This window comes from Sitophilus oryzae, unplaced genomic scaffold, assembly GCF_002938485.1.
Source record: "Sitophilus oryzae breed Bouriz unplaced genomic scaffold, Soryzae_2.0 scaffold_866_pilon_pilon, whole genome shotgun sequence".
Taxonomy (NCBI): Eukaryota; Metazoa; Arthropoda; class Insecta; order Coleoptera; family Curculionidae; genus Sitophilus; species Sitophilus oryzae.
This window is the reverse complement of record NW_022147490.1, coordinates 872,207-891,655: the sequence shown is the minus strand read 5'-3', so window position 1 is coordinate 891,655 and position 19,449 is coordinate 872,207.

Sequence of the window (19,449 nt, the reverse complement as noted above, 5' to 3'; positions counted from 1 at the left end):
TTGTAGCATTGATTGATTGATTTGTTATTATTTTCATCATCATTCTCAGCTTATTCAACCATTTCCAATTATGGTGTAGCCTCCTTTGTAGTTGGGCCCATTGTTGCCTATTGTTGGCTATGCGGGCCAAGTTATCCCTGCTAATTTCCCAATATCATCTCAGGTTTGGTCTTCTTCTAGGACTCTTAATTCTTCGTGTGTAGGGATATATGTTCGGTCCTAAGATTTCAGTACCGGAATCCGGTACCACGAAGTCCTACAACTTGTATACCGGTTCCAACAATAGACATGTTCACTAATTTCTAATTTCAATGAATTTCGATATCTACATATGAGTAAAAAAACATGACACTGAATTTTTTTCTTAAAAACTATAATTTTCTCACATAAACGCAAAACAAAATTGAGAAATGCAGCAAGGCTAGAAAACGTACCCGGCTCGAGGCTACCTGTTTTTGACGTCACTGCTTTGATCGATCGATGGCGTCCGTACGAACGTGCAATTGCCGCATTGTTTTTGCAGACGTTCGCGAAGGTGTATTGTTTATTTTCATTGTTTTGGTGTTTTGAAGAAGTAAAATGAGTTCAAATAAGTGGTGTTTTGTCCCTGGGTGTATTAATACTTCAAAAAATAATCCACAGAAGTTTAAATCGTTACTTTGCGCCCCTTCCTTTTAATTCTTATTTTCTACTAGTGCATTTAATTTTAAGCTTGTTTTTTAAAAAAAAAATTATCAATTTTTTCACTTGTAACTTGTTCACTTTTTCTCTTAATATGTGTCCTATAGGGTGTCCAATTTAAAATGAGGTACAGGGTGGGTCAAATTCGATCGATCGAGAATTTAAAATTACCTTTCCAAAAATATAACACACTTGATATTTTGCTCGATTCCTCTTCGAGATATAGAGTATACAAAAATTCGCCCGCTTTAAATAAGTAGCCTTTGAATGGCACCGGCTGTAAAGCAAAAAAAATCTAGCTGTGGGCATCAATTAAAACGAAAATAATATTTGCTATGAGAGATGCATAATTTTATAAAATTTTAAAATATATTTAACCAACATCAACACATTTAAACTATATCTGATAACAATAAAAATAAATAGCAAACCAAGACATGAGATTTGTGACAGGTGTTCGACATATCGACCGTCTTCTGTTATGGACAGACAAGGCAGTTTTTGAACATTTCTCGCGGAATTCATTAACTCAGTGGGGGTGAAAGATACCCTCTCATAACTGCTAAGTATTTCTAATTCTTGTCTAGATTATACGGAAGAATAAGGAACCTTTATTCTTCTGCAAATATATCCATAGGATTAGATCCATGGGCACTAAGTCACTATTCAATTATTCTTGAAATTGGCTGCAAAAATTTGCTGATAACTTCAGCGTTCTGAGGCTCTGCCTCTTCTTGCTGGAAAAATATATTTTCGAGTTCCATTAAGGGCATATCATGAATAAGGGGTCCAAAGCCTAGTAGTTAAAAGTGGCGAACTTTTAAAAATTCTGTATTTCGAAGGGGAATATATAACAAAATATCAATGTGCTATATTTTTGGAAAGGTAATTTTAAATTCTTTTCGGTTAATTAAAAATATAGAGGGTGTCCCAAATAAAAAATCAATTTTTCTGTTGATAACTCTTAAATTATTAATTTTAAAAAAATTATACTTATACAATTAAATTCTACGTAAAAAGATGCTTTGGAAATGTTTTCATAGAAATACAAAATTTTCCATAGCAAAAAAGTTACAGCGATTTGTTAAAAATGCACATTTTTGAAAAACACCCCGTAACTTCTAAACGGTAACAGATATTGATGTGCGGTTTTCACCATCATGTTTTCGATGAAAATTGAGCTCCAGACACCGATATTAGTTTTCGTCTATCTGCTATAGAAAAGGGTGTTTCCATTATTGAAAAGCGTCGAGTTTGACCCACCCTGTACATGGGGATCTTGGAAACCGTTGAAGATACAAAATCGGTTAAATGGAAGCAAAATTACGTATTTGTGTGCCCAAAAATAATCTATGTCTATTTTATTTTAAATCCATACCGTTACGTAGATACAAGGTGAAAAAGAAAAAATAAACATTTTCGAAAAACCACCATATTTTCTTTATTATTGGAGCTAAGGTAATCAAAATTTCAATATATGGGCAAGGCAACATAGCAATTTTAAAAATGACATAAAAAAAACCTAGGCCTTCTATGTTGCGCACGGCCGAGGTCAGTTTTTATTTTTCTTATTAGCGCCATATTTAAATTTGGCATTTTAAAAATCCTTATTAAAAATGTTTTCAACCATGTATTTCAATATGGCGCCCCAAGGAAAAGCAAAAATGCACTTCGGCCATGCGCAACGTAGTACGCCTAGACTTTTTTGGGCATAATTTTTAAAATTTCCATATTGACTTACCCCTATGTTAAAATTTTGATGACCTTATGCTCCAATAATAAAGAAAATATGGTGGTGTTTAGAAAATGCACATGTTTCTTTTTCTCCCTGTATTTACAGTATATGAATATTAAATAAAATAGACCTAGATTATTTTTGGACACACAAAAACGCAACTTTTCTTCTATTTAACCGATCTGGTAACTTTAGCGGATTCAAGATCCCTATTATTCCCCATGTAGGTACCTCATTTTAAACTGGACACCCTGTATACGTGTGCGAATTTTCAGGTCAATACAATTAAAATTTAAGATTTGGCTCCTTCTCCTTAATTCGGCCCTGTATCAGATCAACAAGACGATAATTTTACATTGTCTTAGCTTCTATATACGCATGCAAATTGTCAGTTTAATATGATTAATTAAAATTTTAAATTTGGCCCCCTCCTCCTAAGTACGGCCTCTGACAGCTCAAAAAAACCAAGGTTGTTTGTTATAGCTTTCAAGTATATTGGAAAGGTCCTCCATCTCACTAAGTAGCTTTGTTATTAAACTAATAATAAACCAAATTTAGTATACAAACTACATGCGAGCACAACACGATATATGTCGTATTCTAGCTTGTTCTGTTAGAAATTCGACAGCGTGCAGACAGCACCGTTTACTTGCACGGAAATACCGATCGAAGCAGTGACGTAGGTGAGCGTTTAGCGGATTCAAACGTTACCATAATTTCGCACGGATTTTTGAGGCATAAGCCTTTTACGGAATGTTATGAAACTTTGCATACTGAGTTTTAATGTCATAATGAACGATTTTATGAGAAGTAGGCACGTTTTAATTTTTTTGTGAACATTTATATTAGATCGCAGGGACCGATACTGAACCGGTATACCGGCTGGACCGACAGACCGGATGGACCGAAAGACCGGTTGGATCGGAAGACCGAATGATCCGAAATATTGGAAAGGCCGAAATAAGAGCTTTGGACTTTGGATGTTATGCCAGTGAGCATATACAGGATGTCCCAGAAATACGTGCAAGTATTTTAACTGGTAGTATAGTTCAACCCCAGAGACACGCCTATGAGGTTTTTTCGCGAAAAAAGAAATTGAAAATTATAAATTTTTTGATAAATTTTTTGGAAATATTTTTAGTTTTTAGTTAAAAAGATAATTTCTTGATAACATGGCAACATAGGTATTATATTAAATTTACTAGAAAGAAAATCCAGAAAAAATGCAGTGGTTCTCAAAATTTTAGCAAATAATCATTTTTTTGGAAATTTTCAAAGTAAGATAACTCCGTTATTTTGGACCTATTTGAAAAAACTATAAAGAGAAAATATGTTTCTTTTATCGAGATCTACCACCTCTTAAAATACTCGCACTTATTTCCGGGGCACCCTGTATAATAGAATAGAAAGTTCTCGTGCTTGTAACGTTAAGTATATACGGTAACGTAATAAAGAGGGTATTTTGAGGGATAAATTAGATTTCTCTGAATATATCGTAAATCTATCCGTTATCTAATGTTATTGATCTAACATAAGATTCTCATTGTTTATGTTCACAATTCTGGCATATTCTTGATTTCTTGTCCAACATTCACTTTACTTATGAAAAATTGGAAGAAGTACTGGAAGCTGCTGTTCCTGGAGATATAAATGGAGCGGAAACAAGATGCTATTTTACATATTTTAAGTAATAGAGTAGATACTATTCAATATCGGCCTGAGTTTTACGGACATTTAAATTTATATAATATACATGAGTGATCCATGAGTAACAGCGCTTTCAGATGGAGCGGACCGTCCGCGCGGATGTTTTTTCAAGATAGCTCATCCGGACGGAGCATACGCAACCCATGTGAAATTGTTCATATAAACTCATGGTACACGACGGACGGTCCGCGCGGACGCTCCGCTCCATCTGAACGCGCTGTAAGATGCTTTACTCGAATTTTAGTTTTATCTACTAAAAAAAGAAGACTAAATTACTAGACCAAACTAGACTACATAGCAATGCCTTAAACATACATCAAAATAAATTACATTGCATGTTCCTGACCCTATTATACCGAATGATCGAAAAAACGGCGTCCCAGTTGGCAAATGGACATCGATTACATTCCTTATACAATTTTACATATAAAATAATAACGAACTTCGTTTCATAGCCATCGCTGACGCAGTTTTTTCGATCATAACCTAGAGTAGAAGAACACAGCTTTGCACAAAAACCAGTAACCTACCAAAATGGTTTTATATACAGGTTTTTTGATTTTCATATTATCATGAATCTATTTTTCTGAATTCAACCGGTCTTCCGGTACCGGTACCAAAACCGGTATACAGTTCTTCAAAAAGACGATACCGATACCGAAATATTTCAAAAGTACCGGTCCTAGTACCGGTATACCGGAAAACTGAACATGCCTACTCGTTAGTACCATGCTGTGTTTTTTGTAGTCCGTCCTTCTTGTCAGTTGTCCTGCCTAGTGCCTCTTGAGGGATTTGATTCTGTGGAAGACATCTATTACCCGGGTCTTTTGTCATATCCATTCTATTCTTTTACGGTCTTTCTTGGTTATTCGCAGCATATTTCGTTTTATTGAGCTTTGTGCGTTGCAGTTTCCTTATAATGTCCGTTTTGAGTGTCCAGGTTTCACATTCGTAGGACTTAATTCTTCGGCTGTGTGAGCAACACTGTATGCCGCTTTTAATTTGTTTCTCTGTCTGTTAACCGGTCATTTATATTTATCTCTGTCGCCATGCATTAAAATACATACCTCGCAGATAAAGTGTCCAGTATAGCCAACCTAATTTCGATTAAAAAGTAAAAATGTAAGGCAAAATTATCTTCCCTAAATCGACCACAGTTGGACTAGGTATTGAATTAATCTGTTATTTTTAGGGTGGGATTATCTGTAGGAGATAATAATACAATAAGGCACCTATTTAACTTGAGGAAACTGGGTAGCAGTTGATGCTCTAACCTGTTGATGCTGAAACTTTCAATCTTCATTTTAATTTCTTCCGTTTCATGTTGGACTGGGGTATCTTTTACCAGGGCCGGCGGAAGGGCCGGGCGACCAGGGCGGCCGCCCAGGGGCCGTATACGAGGGGCGCCACGACGGCAACTAAAATATTTAAAAACAGTAATCTAAACAAAGAGTAACAAATGACCAGATCAATAATTAATCGGTACTATCAATTTCCACATTAAAATGTTACCAATTACCACACCACATAGGGAAGAATATCTGACTAAACATTATAAACACTACAATATCCTAGACGTATCCTATTATAGTTTACTGAAATTATGCTCAAAAATCTTTTGCACGCAAGCTTTAGGATAGTTTTAATTTCTTCCATTCTATATGTTTTTGGTGCTCTATTCGAAACTGGAATTTGCGAATTCATTTTCGTGGAAAAATTAAACAAAATAAAATAAAAAAATATAAATTTGATTTGTTCGTGGTATTTTACTGATAATTCAAAAGCTATCAACTTTTTGTAAATAACCTTACTTTCTATAATTCTTGTTTTTATAAATTTTCTATAAACAAACTGTTTTGGGTCAAGAGTCAGCAAAATTGACAGCTTTAGACTGACTACTCAAAATCGCACTTTTTCTACTACCCTTTTATTTGTTATTGATGGCTGATGTACCCCAAAAATTATATGAGGTAAATATTCATTCGCAAGAAGTTGAAGAGGATCTCGATATCCTTATTATCCAAAAAAAGCTTATAAGTTTGCCTCATTAGTTAAATTAATTTATTAAGAGTAGTGGGAAAATACCGTATGATCGAATAAAAACAGCGTCAGAGATGGCTATGAAATGAAGATCGCTGTCATTTTATATGTAAATTTATATGGGAAGATGGGAAGTGTCATCGATTGTCATTTCATAGCTATCGCTGATGCCGTTTTTATTCGACCATACGGTATATCAATCTTTTGGTGATTTTGACTTTCCCAATTGAATGTGTAATAATACACGGAAAATGGTAGCAGAATCGTAGAATTTTCTCATTAGAGCAAGACAAAGGAATGCATCTCAAACACTGGTTGAACCTCATTTTAAAACCGACAAAACTGTATTTGATCATAAACTGATTCTGCATGAAATAATTGATTGTGAAAAAGAAAAAAAATCTTAAATTCTTATAGAAAAATAATGCAACTGCTTGAAACTAAATACTAATATTTTCAAAGATCACTTATACAGAACAAGACTGCCGAAGTTGGAATTCTATTTATAATAACTCTATATACCGAGTGCGTTTCAAAAGTGGCTCACCCCTATAACTTGTTTATTTTTCAGAAAAAAAAAACGAAATTTTGTATGTTAGTAAGTATGCCACATAAATTAGTATTAATTGACGTATTCAATTGTTTTTTGTCACTTCCTGTTTAACCGGAAATTACTACTAAGTTTTGATTTTTAAATGGCACTCTCGGTATATTTCTACTTTATGACATATGTCATCTTTTGATATTTTCGATTAAAAATACGATTTTGGCATCTTTTCGACCGGCTAGGATAAGACACGAAAAACACTAGACGATCAAATCTATTTTTTCAAGGCTCCTTGTTTAAAAATTAGAGTTTTTAACAGAGCCATGGCACTCTAGATTGAAATTTAAAATATAATGTTTTTTGAACGAAAACTTCAAAAGTTGACATAAGATATGTCATTCTACTCAGAGTGTCATTTTCTATCGAATAAAGTGGAAATATACCGAGGTGCCATTTAAAAATCAAAAGTTTTAGTCATTTCCGGTGAAACAGAAAGTGGCCAAAAACAATTGAACAGTCAATCAATCCTAATTTATGTCATATACTAACATACCAAATCTTGTTTTTTATGTAAAAAAATAAAAAAGTTATAGGGGTGAGTCAATTTCGAGACGCACCCGGTAAACAAAGAACAACAACCGCAAACTAAGATTGAAAGAAGAGAAGAATTTTGAAGTATCTTTAAGTGAAAAGAATTATAATAACTATGGGGGGGGGGGCGCCAGATAGGGTACTCGCCCAGTCTCAATATTTGCCTTCCGCCGGCCCTGTCTTTTACCTTCAAGACAAAATAGCTGAAAAATTTAACTAAGACGTATTACTACCAGCATTCTAACTGAATCTACTTTTTTTAAACATGTCCTTTACCTCATTATATAGATCAGTACTCTCTTACTTAATTGGATTGCAGGAGCGTGTGAGGATATAATCAAGTTGTCATAGCACAATCCCGAACGAATGCAAGAAAGCAATTATCAGGTAAAATGGCGAGTTTTTACTATTTGGCGCGGGGTTTTTAAAGTGCATACTCATGTAATTTATTTGCTTTGCAATATCCGGTACTTCTTTCACTGGGTACTTTTAACACGGTCGGCGGCCTTAGGTTCGGTTCATTAAAAATAAAACAATACGCGTTTTGGTTCTTGCGAGGATAACTGGCTTTTCTTTTGATATAATTTAACTAAATGGTACATTAGGGCAGATAACGAAGAATGATTTTTTGTTGTTATTATTCAAGGTTGCGGTTAATTCTTGTGTGACGAAGCATTTTACATAAGTATTTGTAGTGTAACAACCCAAATTCGTCAACAAGTGGAAGAGGTAATATTTAGGCCAACTGTATAACAAAAAATTTAAATGAAAGAAAGGAACCTACGTTGAGTTATATATTTTTTATCGTGATTACCTATGATGAGCCTCGACAGAAACAATATTTTGGGAAGTTTGAGGAGAATAGGATACGTAAATATAATTAACTATTATCTCTGGTCGTCGTCTGACTTTCCTCTCTCTAGTTTGTGAACCAAACACTAAGACTAAGAATATTCAATTGGAACGTCATACCAGTCCTACTATATATGACTGTGAGACATGGAGACTGACAAAAATATCTACCAACCGACCTTCTTCTTCTTCTCCTTTCTCAGCCTGGTTCCATCCAGTGTTGGATATAGGCCTCTTCTGGGTTTTTCCATGCTTCACGATCTCTAGCCAATCTTATCCATTGTCTTCCCGCCACTGCCCTGACGTCATCGACCCATCTCTTTTTTGGTCGGCCCACACTTCTTGTTGTTCCCCTAGGTCTCCATAGGATGACTTTTTGGGGCCATCGGTCTGGATCCTGTCTTGCCACATGTCCTATCCTTTGCCACTTCAGACTTGCCAACATCTATTAGTTTTGTTTTTTTGACGTATGTGGGTGTTTTTCCCTAATGGTGACTCCCAACATGATTCTTTCCATGGCTCTTTGTGCTACTCGTAGTTGTTCTGCTGTTTTTCGAGTAATTGCCATAGTCTCTAAGCCATACATAAGCACAGGTAGAATGCAGCTGTCGTAAGCCTTTTTCTTTAGGTTGATGAGCACCTTTCTATCCTTGAAAACATCGCTCATATTTCCAAATGCTACCCATGCCAAATGGATCCTGCGTTTGATCTCCGTATTTTGGTTCTCGTTACCCAGCTTGATTTTATGACCTAAATATATATAATGGTCTACGTTTTCAATAATAACGTTGTCGTTATGGATAATTAATGTAATGTTATGGTAATGTTATGGATATTGTTGCTCATTATCTTGGTCTTCTTCAAGTTCATTTTAAGGCCAATTTTCTGGGACTGGTCATTTAGCTCCTTTAGCATGGTGTTTATTTCTTGAACGTCGGTGTTCAGCAAGACAATATCGTCTGCGAACCTAAGATGGCTAAGGTGTACCCCATCGATGTTTAGACCTCTATTTTCCCATTCTAATTTCTTGAAGACGTTTTACAGTGCCAGTGTAAATAACTTGGGAGAGATGGTATCTCCTTGTCTCACGCCCTTGCCGAGTGGTATTTTTTCTGTTTTGAGGTCATCATCCAATTTAACTTGGAAGGTGGCACTATCATAGATATTTCTAATAATGGAATAATATCATAATAATATGAATGGAATATAATCAATTCTCGTGTCCTCCATTGCAGCTAGAAATGACCAGGTTTCGATGCTGTCAAAGGCTTTTTGGTAGTCTACAAAGGCCAAATGTAGCGGTATATTGTATTCTGTTGTTTTTTCAATGACTGTTTTAATTGTTTGTAGATGATCGATGGTACTAAAACCTTTTCGAAAGCCTGCCTCTTCTATTGGCTGATAGGAATCTAGTTTCGTAGAAAGTCGGTTGTTGATAATAGTGAAGAGCTTGTATAGGTGCGAGAAAAGGCTTATTGGTATTGGCTTATTTGTTACCAACCGACCGCAGGTGTTTATCAATTGCTGCTCGAGAAAAATACTAAAAATCTTTTAGCCGGACACTATACGCAACAACGACCTGCTTCATCTTGCAAACCAACAAGAAGTAAGTATTTAAATTCGCAAAAGATAATGGCAATGGATATGTCATACCTTGCGGAAACCTGATGGTAACATAGCGAAATCAGTGTTAGAGTGGAATTCCCAAGGCAAAAGAAAACAAGGACGACCAGCTCAAACATAGAGACGTTCCATATTGGAATGAGCTTGAAGAAATAGAGTCAACATGGAACGAAGCAAAAACAACTGCCGCAGAAATAGAAACTAATGGAGAGCTTTCACTGAAGCCCTTTGCTCCGCGTAGGAGATATAGGTTTCTATATAATTATAAAATAGCATAACGATCGAAAAAAAAAATGACGTCAAAGACGGCTGGGGAATGACAATCGATAGTAATTTTAGCGAAGTCAAGCCCTAGACGTCAATTACTCGGTCCGTTCTCTTCTTTATTTGTTAATGGCGCTTGCTGCCAGTTGTCCTTAAGAAGGTTGTAATTTATTTTTATATCGAGTAAAAATGCTTTTTAAATGGTGTAGTTTAAATTTCAAAAAAATATTTTTTTGGTAATAGATTTATGTGTTTGGAAACGTTCTATCCTTTTTTAGTCTTTGTATGATTAGTGTTAATTTTTGACAAGTTTTATTAATACATTAACTTGTAGGTAGACAGATACCGTTATGAGTTTCAAAATTATCTCTCCAAAAATTTTTATGATTTTCCAGTTTCGTACTTTTCCTAAAATACTACAGGAAATATACCGGCATCGTGATATCTTCGTCATTTTCAGATCTAGCGTCTTGGGGAATCCTGACTAACGGTATCTGATGGTGCAAATTGGTTTTCGCTTACGACTAACAACTCTTATTATAAGCCATTCATTATTAAAAGTATAATTCCCTGTAAAACACGTGATGTTTATTTTTCTGTATTATATTAACAATATTTACTAGATACTCTGTATGACAATGACCTAATTTATTAAAAAAAACACAATTTGTAGGAAGCTGCCTTTGACTTCTCTTAGTTTTGTAACTTAACGAAGTTAAGTTTTCTTCGTTTAAAACGAAGTTTGTAAGTAACAAAGAAGGTCTTATACCACTTTGGAATAAATTGAAAAAAACAAAATAAAACATTTGGTCACCCCAATACATGAAAGGACTTTATTTTTATTACTAGACCATGTTAGATGATGCTAATATCTACTAATGAAGCAGACGATTAAATTGTGAGCTTTAGTTATCAGCAAATTATGTCAGATTAGTTTAGATCAAATTTTTCGGCCTGCTCCACTGCGACCTATTCAAATCTATTGTAATCCTATTCTGATCTTTAGGTTCTCGTAATACTTAGGTTCTCCAACCTAACCTAAATTAGTCAATCTTGCTTCTAAACCAAACCAAAAACAACAAAGTGAAAGCCGCCATGTTGTTGAATAAGAAAATGTTTTGTTACTAAAATAGCAATTCCTGCTTTTTGAATACATTAACTTGAAATATTTGATCCTAAACAACACGCGGAAACAATTTTTTCGACTGCGAATTCTCATCTCTGCGAATTATTCTCATTTTACAAAAAAAAAATTCAAGAAATTTTTTAAAACTTCTTTAATTTTAAGGCCCATTAGTATTTTTAAAAGCAGAAACAATACATTTATCAATAAAGTTGTTTGCGTTTAAATTTTTTGCCTTGGGTAACGAATTACAGAGTTGGTTAAAGTGTTTCAATAATTATGATCTTCAAACATCCTCCACACTTAAATACGTTTGTTTTGTTTTCCATTACTGCCATCTGGCATATGTCTGTAACTAAATCATAAAACTAATATTTTTACTATAATTATCCTAATTTAGGATAAAACGCGACTTAGACACCATATTATTATAGTTTTGTATTTCTGTGAATTAGGATTTTAAACAACGTTTCGACCCAAAAATTATTCTCCAAACTAGTGCAGACTAGGGTTGGCACGAGGTTGTGCCGACGTTGCGCCCCGACGTTTGGTCGCGTGACACAACGTTGTCCCGACGTCCAAATGCTGCTTGGGTCGTGGGCCTACGATACTAATGTGGGGTAGCAAAACGCACGTCCAGTATTAAAAGCAGTGTTTTAACACAGGTTTTGAGTATTGTGGTGAACTAGTGCTTTATTAAAAAATGTCTATACCTCTGTGGCGATGGCGGATTGATCTCTTCAAAAACGTCCAATGGGTATTTCGCTGCGGATTTTAACAGAACATCAACGGTTTTTATAGACGTATCAATTGAAAAAAAAAAACTAAAGGGTTCTCAGTGGGGAAATACCCATCGGACTTTTTTGTAGTGCTTTATTATGTTATTGTAACACCAAAGTTTCCCTCACAAACTGTATTCTGACATAAATTAGATTCTACAGGGTTTTTCAAAATCCCGCATCTTCAAAAATTATAATATTATTTGTCGTTGCCTTCATGATCTTTTATTTATTAAATTATTATATTAGACAGCCTGAATTGATACCTTCAAAACTCTTCTTCGAAAGCTCGTATTAAATTTGTTTCCCACTTGTTCAATACCTACTAATTATTTATTAAGATAATAACATTAATTGATAAAGAGTTCCTTCATTCATTACTGTGTATTTTCCATTGTAATGTGTATACTTCCATGTACGTACAAATGGTACCGCCAACGGCAGCACGGCAGTGCCAATGTCGCCAATAATACCGCGGTACCGTTAGACGAGCGCCTGTCATCGATGCCCCAGGCAATCGGACGACGCCAGACGAATCACGCAAAATTCCGAGGAAATTTCTTCCTTACGCTAAAAGCAACTAAAAGCAACGTTGCCGACCAGTTTGACTAAAATTTGCATGTCTGGAAGGAAAAAACTTAGATTATTTTTTTTATATTATTACTAGTTGACCCCGCTAACTTCGTACGCGTAATATAATAATAGCACACTAATAGTTAAGTTAAATGATGAAGTAAAAACGTACGACGATTTAACTTACGTAGCAACTAGATACGATATAACTTTGGGGGTTTCAGGCTACAGGGACATGGAGAAGAACGAACACGTTAATTAATTTGCAAGGCAAGGCTCGTACTTTGTGGTAGATACATCTGAAAAAGTTTTTATTTCCCTCGATGCCATAAAAAAGACATTTACGTCCACTTTCTGTCTATGGCGAACAGTGGATAAAAAATATCCTTGAGGATATTGTCACGATAACCGCGGTATATACAGAATTCTGGCCAATTGACGAACATACTGCGAGAATGCATGATACAAAGAATACAAGGTATGATATTGCGCAGGTTGGTCATTACGTCACAGGTGATAAACGGCACCATTGGTCGGCAAGCTCCGCGCGCCAATTTGAAATTGTCAAACAGATGACATAAAAATGTGAAAATAATTTTTCAAATGTCAAGCTCCATGATTTGACATAACTTTTGGGGTTATGTCCTAATTCTTCCCTATTTTAGGTCTTTTTTTTATTAGTGGCAATTGAACAATATGGATATTTTTTGTCTGGCGTATGACGTCACAGGTGGTATGCGCAAATTTAACGAAATTGGAGCCGCTATCGATCATACCTTGTTTTCTTTGTACCATGGCGAGAATGGGTATCCCTTTTAACAAAGTTTTCCGGAACTGCAAGGACCCAAAAGAAGGGAAAACGGTTCCATATTCCCCATGCCGTTGACCGGCTTTTTATGGAATCCAGAATCGTTCCCTCAGAGGCTACAGCTTCCTAGATCTTGCCGGGAAGCGCAGAACGTAAGTCATCCGTTTCCTTAAGTGCCACCGGGTTATAAACACTTAACAGTCCAATTGTACCATCCCTAGGTATAGGATATCAGAGTGAATAGTATTGTATTTCCTAAATCAATTGGAAGTACTGAGACTCTTAATTATTTTGTCCAGGTAATGCTTACTCGACTTCTTAATAATAATTTCAATGACTTTTGACCAGTGTGTGAGATGATCAAAATTATAAAATTTAAAATTGTTCATGATTAAACATCAACAAAAAAGTCGCTCACCGCATATAGGGCTCTCTCCAGTAAGTATGATTTCAGAGCTTTGCGAAATGCGGGAACGAATGAAAGCGACTTGATATCCAAAGGCAGATGATTGTACATTTTTTTGGCATTGTACAGTATTGAACTTTTAACTAGTTCTAAGCTCGGGGTTGGCAAATAAAGATCATGCTTCGCATTCCTGAGTAGATGGTTATGAGATGGGCTTTCGGGAATAGCAGATATGTGCTTGCGGATTAAGCAAACGGATTCAAAAATGAATAAAGAAGGTAGAGTCAGTATTTTGAAATTTTTAAAGAAATCCTGGCAGTGAGTTCTATAACTGCCACGCCCACTCGGTGCTCACTGAGCGAGTATATAAACGCTCAACTTGTAGATTGTACTTTAGTTTATAATCATCTGCTGATGATGCTAACATGGTTAGCGAAACGCGCGTCCAGTGTAAAAGTAAAAGTGTTTTGGTGTATTGTGGTGATTTAGTGTTTTTATTTTGTTCTATAACTGTTCAGTAACAATAAATATCGAACTGCTCTCTTTTGAAGTCTGAATAAATACGATCAAATTTTGTTGCGCAGCAAGTACCCCAGAATGGAAGGGCATAACGAAGATGTGATTCAAAAAGGGCGTAATAGGCTATTCTAGAGGCTGATAAGTTAAGTTCCTTAGAAACCGATCTTAGCGCAAAACAGGCAGAGCTTAGTTTCTTTGATAGAGCTTCGATGTGAAAGTCCCATTTTAACGAGTTATCTACAACAAGTCCTAAGAATTTCTCAGAGTCCACGACGTCAATAGTGGTGTTATTAAGTACAAAAGGTTGTATAGTACTTTTATATGACAAAACTTTAGTTTTTAATAGGTTGAGCCATAGGAGATTAGAATCGCACCAAGATTTAATGTGCGTAAGTCACTGGATATAGTAGTGCCGTAACATCTGGGCCGCTCCAAGTGAAACTAGTATCGCCCGCAAAGAGGCAGATTTTACCGCTAATGTCTAGATTTGCAATGTCGTTGATAAACACCAGAAACAAAATAGGGTCAAGTACTGAACCCTGAAGGACACCAGATTCTATAGGCTTACAAGAAGACATGGACGTATCAATTTTCACAAGCTGCCTTCTGTTGCCAAGATATTTTAGCCATTCGAGCGACACTCCCCTGAATCCATAGTAATAACATACATAAGTAATTAAGAGTCCCAATCTATCTCAACTGATTTCAGAAAAACTATATTAATGTCAATTCTGCTAATTGGAGTTCGACAAGCGGTCGTATTCGCCACTTTAACCAACCAACCATTCATTCATCATTGTCTGCAATATTCAAATAATTAAAAGTAAGGTTATTTATAACCTAATATCGAATCCAATGTTTTTATATGAGCAATATATCTTCCCCAGTCAATTTTATCAATTTCTTATAATAAATTGCTTCGTTTACATTCAGAAATTAATGCGCGTGCCTCCGACAAACCGCACGCTATAAAATTTCAGTTATCGTGTTTCAATGCGGAAATTCTATAGAGCGACATCCACACGTATACGCTTTATTTCAAGATAGCGCGTGTTTCGTCGATACATCAATTACCTCTAATTATTACAACTTTATTAAGTAAATTTTATTCTAATGGAACTCGAAATAGATTCATCATGCGTTCGGTTTGTCCGTTATTTTTGAAAATATCTTTCCTCAGAACGGCATTTTTGCCTCCTGTTAATTGGAATTACATTAGAAAGTAGCAATTTTAATTAAGATGAAATTAATAATTACTTTGCTATATTTAAATTGTATACGTGACAACTTTTTGTGATGTAATATGATATGATCGCTATATAGACAATTTAAATGTAAATTACATACCTAACATTAATTTTTAACATATTTCTGTTCGTCTGTAATTTTTTTTAAATCCGTCCTGTTTTTCAATTAAGTTTTTTTTGCTGTTCTATCAACTTCAACATTTTTAGGAATTTTAATGTAAACAATAAATGGTCTTGAAAAAAAGCCGTTTTAACCACATTTTAATTACAAACAAGTACATTTTTCAATTCTGCGTCTAAAAGAAGATAATAACACATCGTCCCATTTAATAAAGCACCCTGTATATTAATTTATGATTACGATATTTATAATAAATAGTGGTTAGAAAATTCCAGGACCAAGACTCGTCTTAGTCTTGCTGCAAGACTAAACAGATTATCTTCTTTTATCTCAATAGAAAAATTATCAACAAAATATTAATTCGGTTGTTTTAATACAACATCCAATATATTATTCATTATTCAAATATTGAATAATATACTATTCTATTTAAGAACCTTTTTTTTATTTATGTTACCAAAGACCATCTTTTGTTTATTAATGGTTAGTTTTGTTTTTATTTATTAGATAAAATAACAATTAGCAGGAAACGACGGTATAACAGCTGAAATACTTAAGTACGCTGGTAGGAGAACTTGGAACTAAATCTTAGTAAATATATACACCAACTGTATAAGGAGAAAACATATACCACAAGTCTCAAAGAGCGCAAACATAATTCTAATTCATAAGAAAGGCAGCAAAGAAGACATCAAAACTATCAATAAGCCTAGTACCAGTAACATACAAGATATTCACAAAAATAATACAGAATACAGAACACGCTAGACGCTGCACAACCACGTGAACAAACAGGTATTAGAAGCGGCTTCAGCACGATTGATCACATATATGCACTAAGAGAAACTATCAGCACAGATTAGGTATACTATATATATATACAGATAAAAATCTTATCCCTAATTCGTGGTACGAAAATTGTTTTTTATGACGATGTGCAAACGCGTAAAATTTCCTGTGCGCAAAAATAAACTGGCGTAAAATAACAATAAACAGCGTAATAGAGAGATATCGCTAAACCGAATAGCGTGCATGGACGTTAATAAGGCCACAGGTATTATTTCTTTTACGTGAGGTGGTATTAACTCTCTTCATTTATAGTTATCGGATCGGAAAGAATTCTGTTCGCGTCGCGTCCGCTATTTAAACTTAACCTAACTTTGAATTTAAAACTTTAAAATTGTTTTGTTTACTAGGTATTTTAAAACTAAAGGGCTAAAGTGCTTATTTCCAGTGCTTTATTGTTCAACGTCTGCCAGTGGGTTTAGGGCAACAAGCAACAAATTCTCTTAGTCGTCATCTGCTGTAAACCTAAGCCTCTTTATAGGTTCTTTAATATTGGAAGAGGTGGAATCCATATTTAGGGATATATTTATTTAATTAAAACTAATCCCAGCTACTTAAATATCAAATTACCTAATAAAACTAAAGTAATAATTCAAAACAATTCAAACATAACCTAAAATAAAAGATCTCGCCGGCCGGCCCCGGTTGTCAAATACCCGCACATGCCCGTTTAAGCAGTTTTTAAACGTTATTTAGAAATAGCGCTTGGTGTAATTGATCCGCAAATTACGTCAGGCGGTAACATTATTAGTGGGTGTTGCGTTAAAAATTCACTCGCGCATATCGTAACCGTGATAAGGTACGCGTCAATACTGCATGACGCTATTCGGTTTTCCGATATCTCTCTAATAACTGTGTCGGTCAGGCGCTGTGCACAATTTCAGAGGCCATAAGTGGGCGTGCTATGTGCCCAAACTAGTCACCTAACTAGTGCCCGATTCCGAAAATTGGAACCACGAAAAACAATAAAGAAAAAACAAAGTTTATAATCTGTATTTATCAGCCGAACAAAAGAATATACGAACTTCCACTAGCCATAGCCTTTATAGACTTTGATAAGGTTTTTGACTTGATATATCCTAAGGCAATAATAGACGCTCTAGCGAAACAAGGTGTTGACAGGCCTTATATTCTTATACTCTCGCCAATAGCAAATTTAGGAATTATTAAAAAATAGCCAAAGCAAATATTTTCCGAGTTATTTAGGATTGATAATGTTGATTTTTCATCTAAAAACATGTTTTTTGCAATTTTTTATAAATAACTCGAAAATTTTACCTATCGTGTGATGTTATTTTACAGATACTCCAGTTTTTAGTACCATGTACGAGATGGTATACCACTTTATTTGTGGCTAATACAACTCTCTGGCCATAGTCTCTGGCAAAATGTGTCTCTGGCGGTCTCTGTGCACCGAATATTAACTGTAAACTATACTGTGGTCTAGGTCAACACTTAATTTTCCCTCGAGATTTCCTCCACTTAATTTTAAAAAACACGAAACACAAGTAACAACACAGTCCAAGATGCAAAATGCAAAATATTTATCATTTCTATTTGACATAATTTGACACAAAATTATAACCTATAATTTGGCAAGAGTTTGACAACTCTCAAAAATCTTAAGTCGAGTTCATACGCATAGCCGATACCCCCGAGAAGGGTTGGTCCTCACCCTCAGGGTGAAAGCACACATCGCTACTCTGTAACTTTTGTTTCTTACATACATCTCTATTCACTGTTAAAATTTCATGTCAATCGGTGCAGGTGTTCAGAATTCGGACCCTAAAACCCTCGCTTACTGGCCTAATACAGAGTACAGTCAAATTAATCACCTACACGAACGAAATTCATCTAGGCATTTCGAAGTTATACTCCAGAGGTATACTCTGTTTTTTTTCTCAGGTAAGATGATGACAGAAAAAAAAAGCAGATGACGCCCATACCAATCCACTTATTTAACTAAAAAAGTTTCTAATATTTTTTAAATTAACTATATGGATGGGTTGGGTATATATATATATATATATATATATATATATATATATATATATATATATATATATATATATATATATATATATATATATATATATATATATATATATATATATATATATATATATATATCCGTCATGCGTAATCTCTTGTTGTTTTAACCAGTTTTATTGGTTTATTTCAAAAAATGACGATGGAACGATGAACGACAAACGGACGCCGGCGCCGATGCGTATGAACTGGACTTAAGATTTTTGAGAGTTGCCAAAATTTTGCATTTTGCATTTCGGACTATGTTATTACTTGTGTTTCGTGTTTTTTTTTAAATTAAAGGGAAAAGCGTTGTCGTTGGACAGACTATATTACGGGGAATTTCGGGGAAATTTTTTCCGTAAAGGGAATTTCAGTGTACAAATTTTGGTTCTCGGTCATGCATTTTCTCATCACCTACGACTATATCAGTTTACACTACAAATACTCTCTCCGTACCCTGATATAATATTTGTACCACTTATCGGATTTCGTAAGCGCAACAAATTTTCTTTTCATCGGTTCTCACTTACATTACAGATCGCCCATGCCATTTTGGGAGACGGTGCCTTACTTACATTTACCGTACACACCAATCGAAACTTCGACGCTGATGGCTGCTCCACACTCCACAGGCCTAACGGGACGTCTCTCCACCAACAACCTTGTGACGTAACCGCCACGACCAGCATACAGAGGGATATGCAGAATGAAACCAAAATTTAAATAAAAGTAACTCTCGGAGCCGGCCGCTAACTGTATTTTATTCGGACGGACTTGCCAGGTTACTTACTTTCTGATTGCCGTTACGCGTGTTCTTCCTCCTTGTCGTGGGCATTTTCTTCTTCTTCTTCTTTTGCTCTGGCCGAGGACGAACCGGGCTGAATTACCAGGCCAGGGTCGGATTACGACCAAAACAGTTAGCGCTTTTCGATGTTTTCGTTTTTTTATTGTTGTTC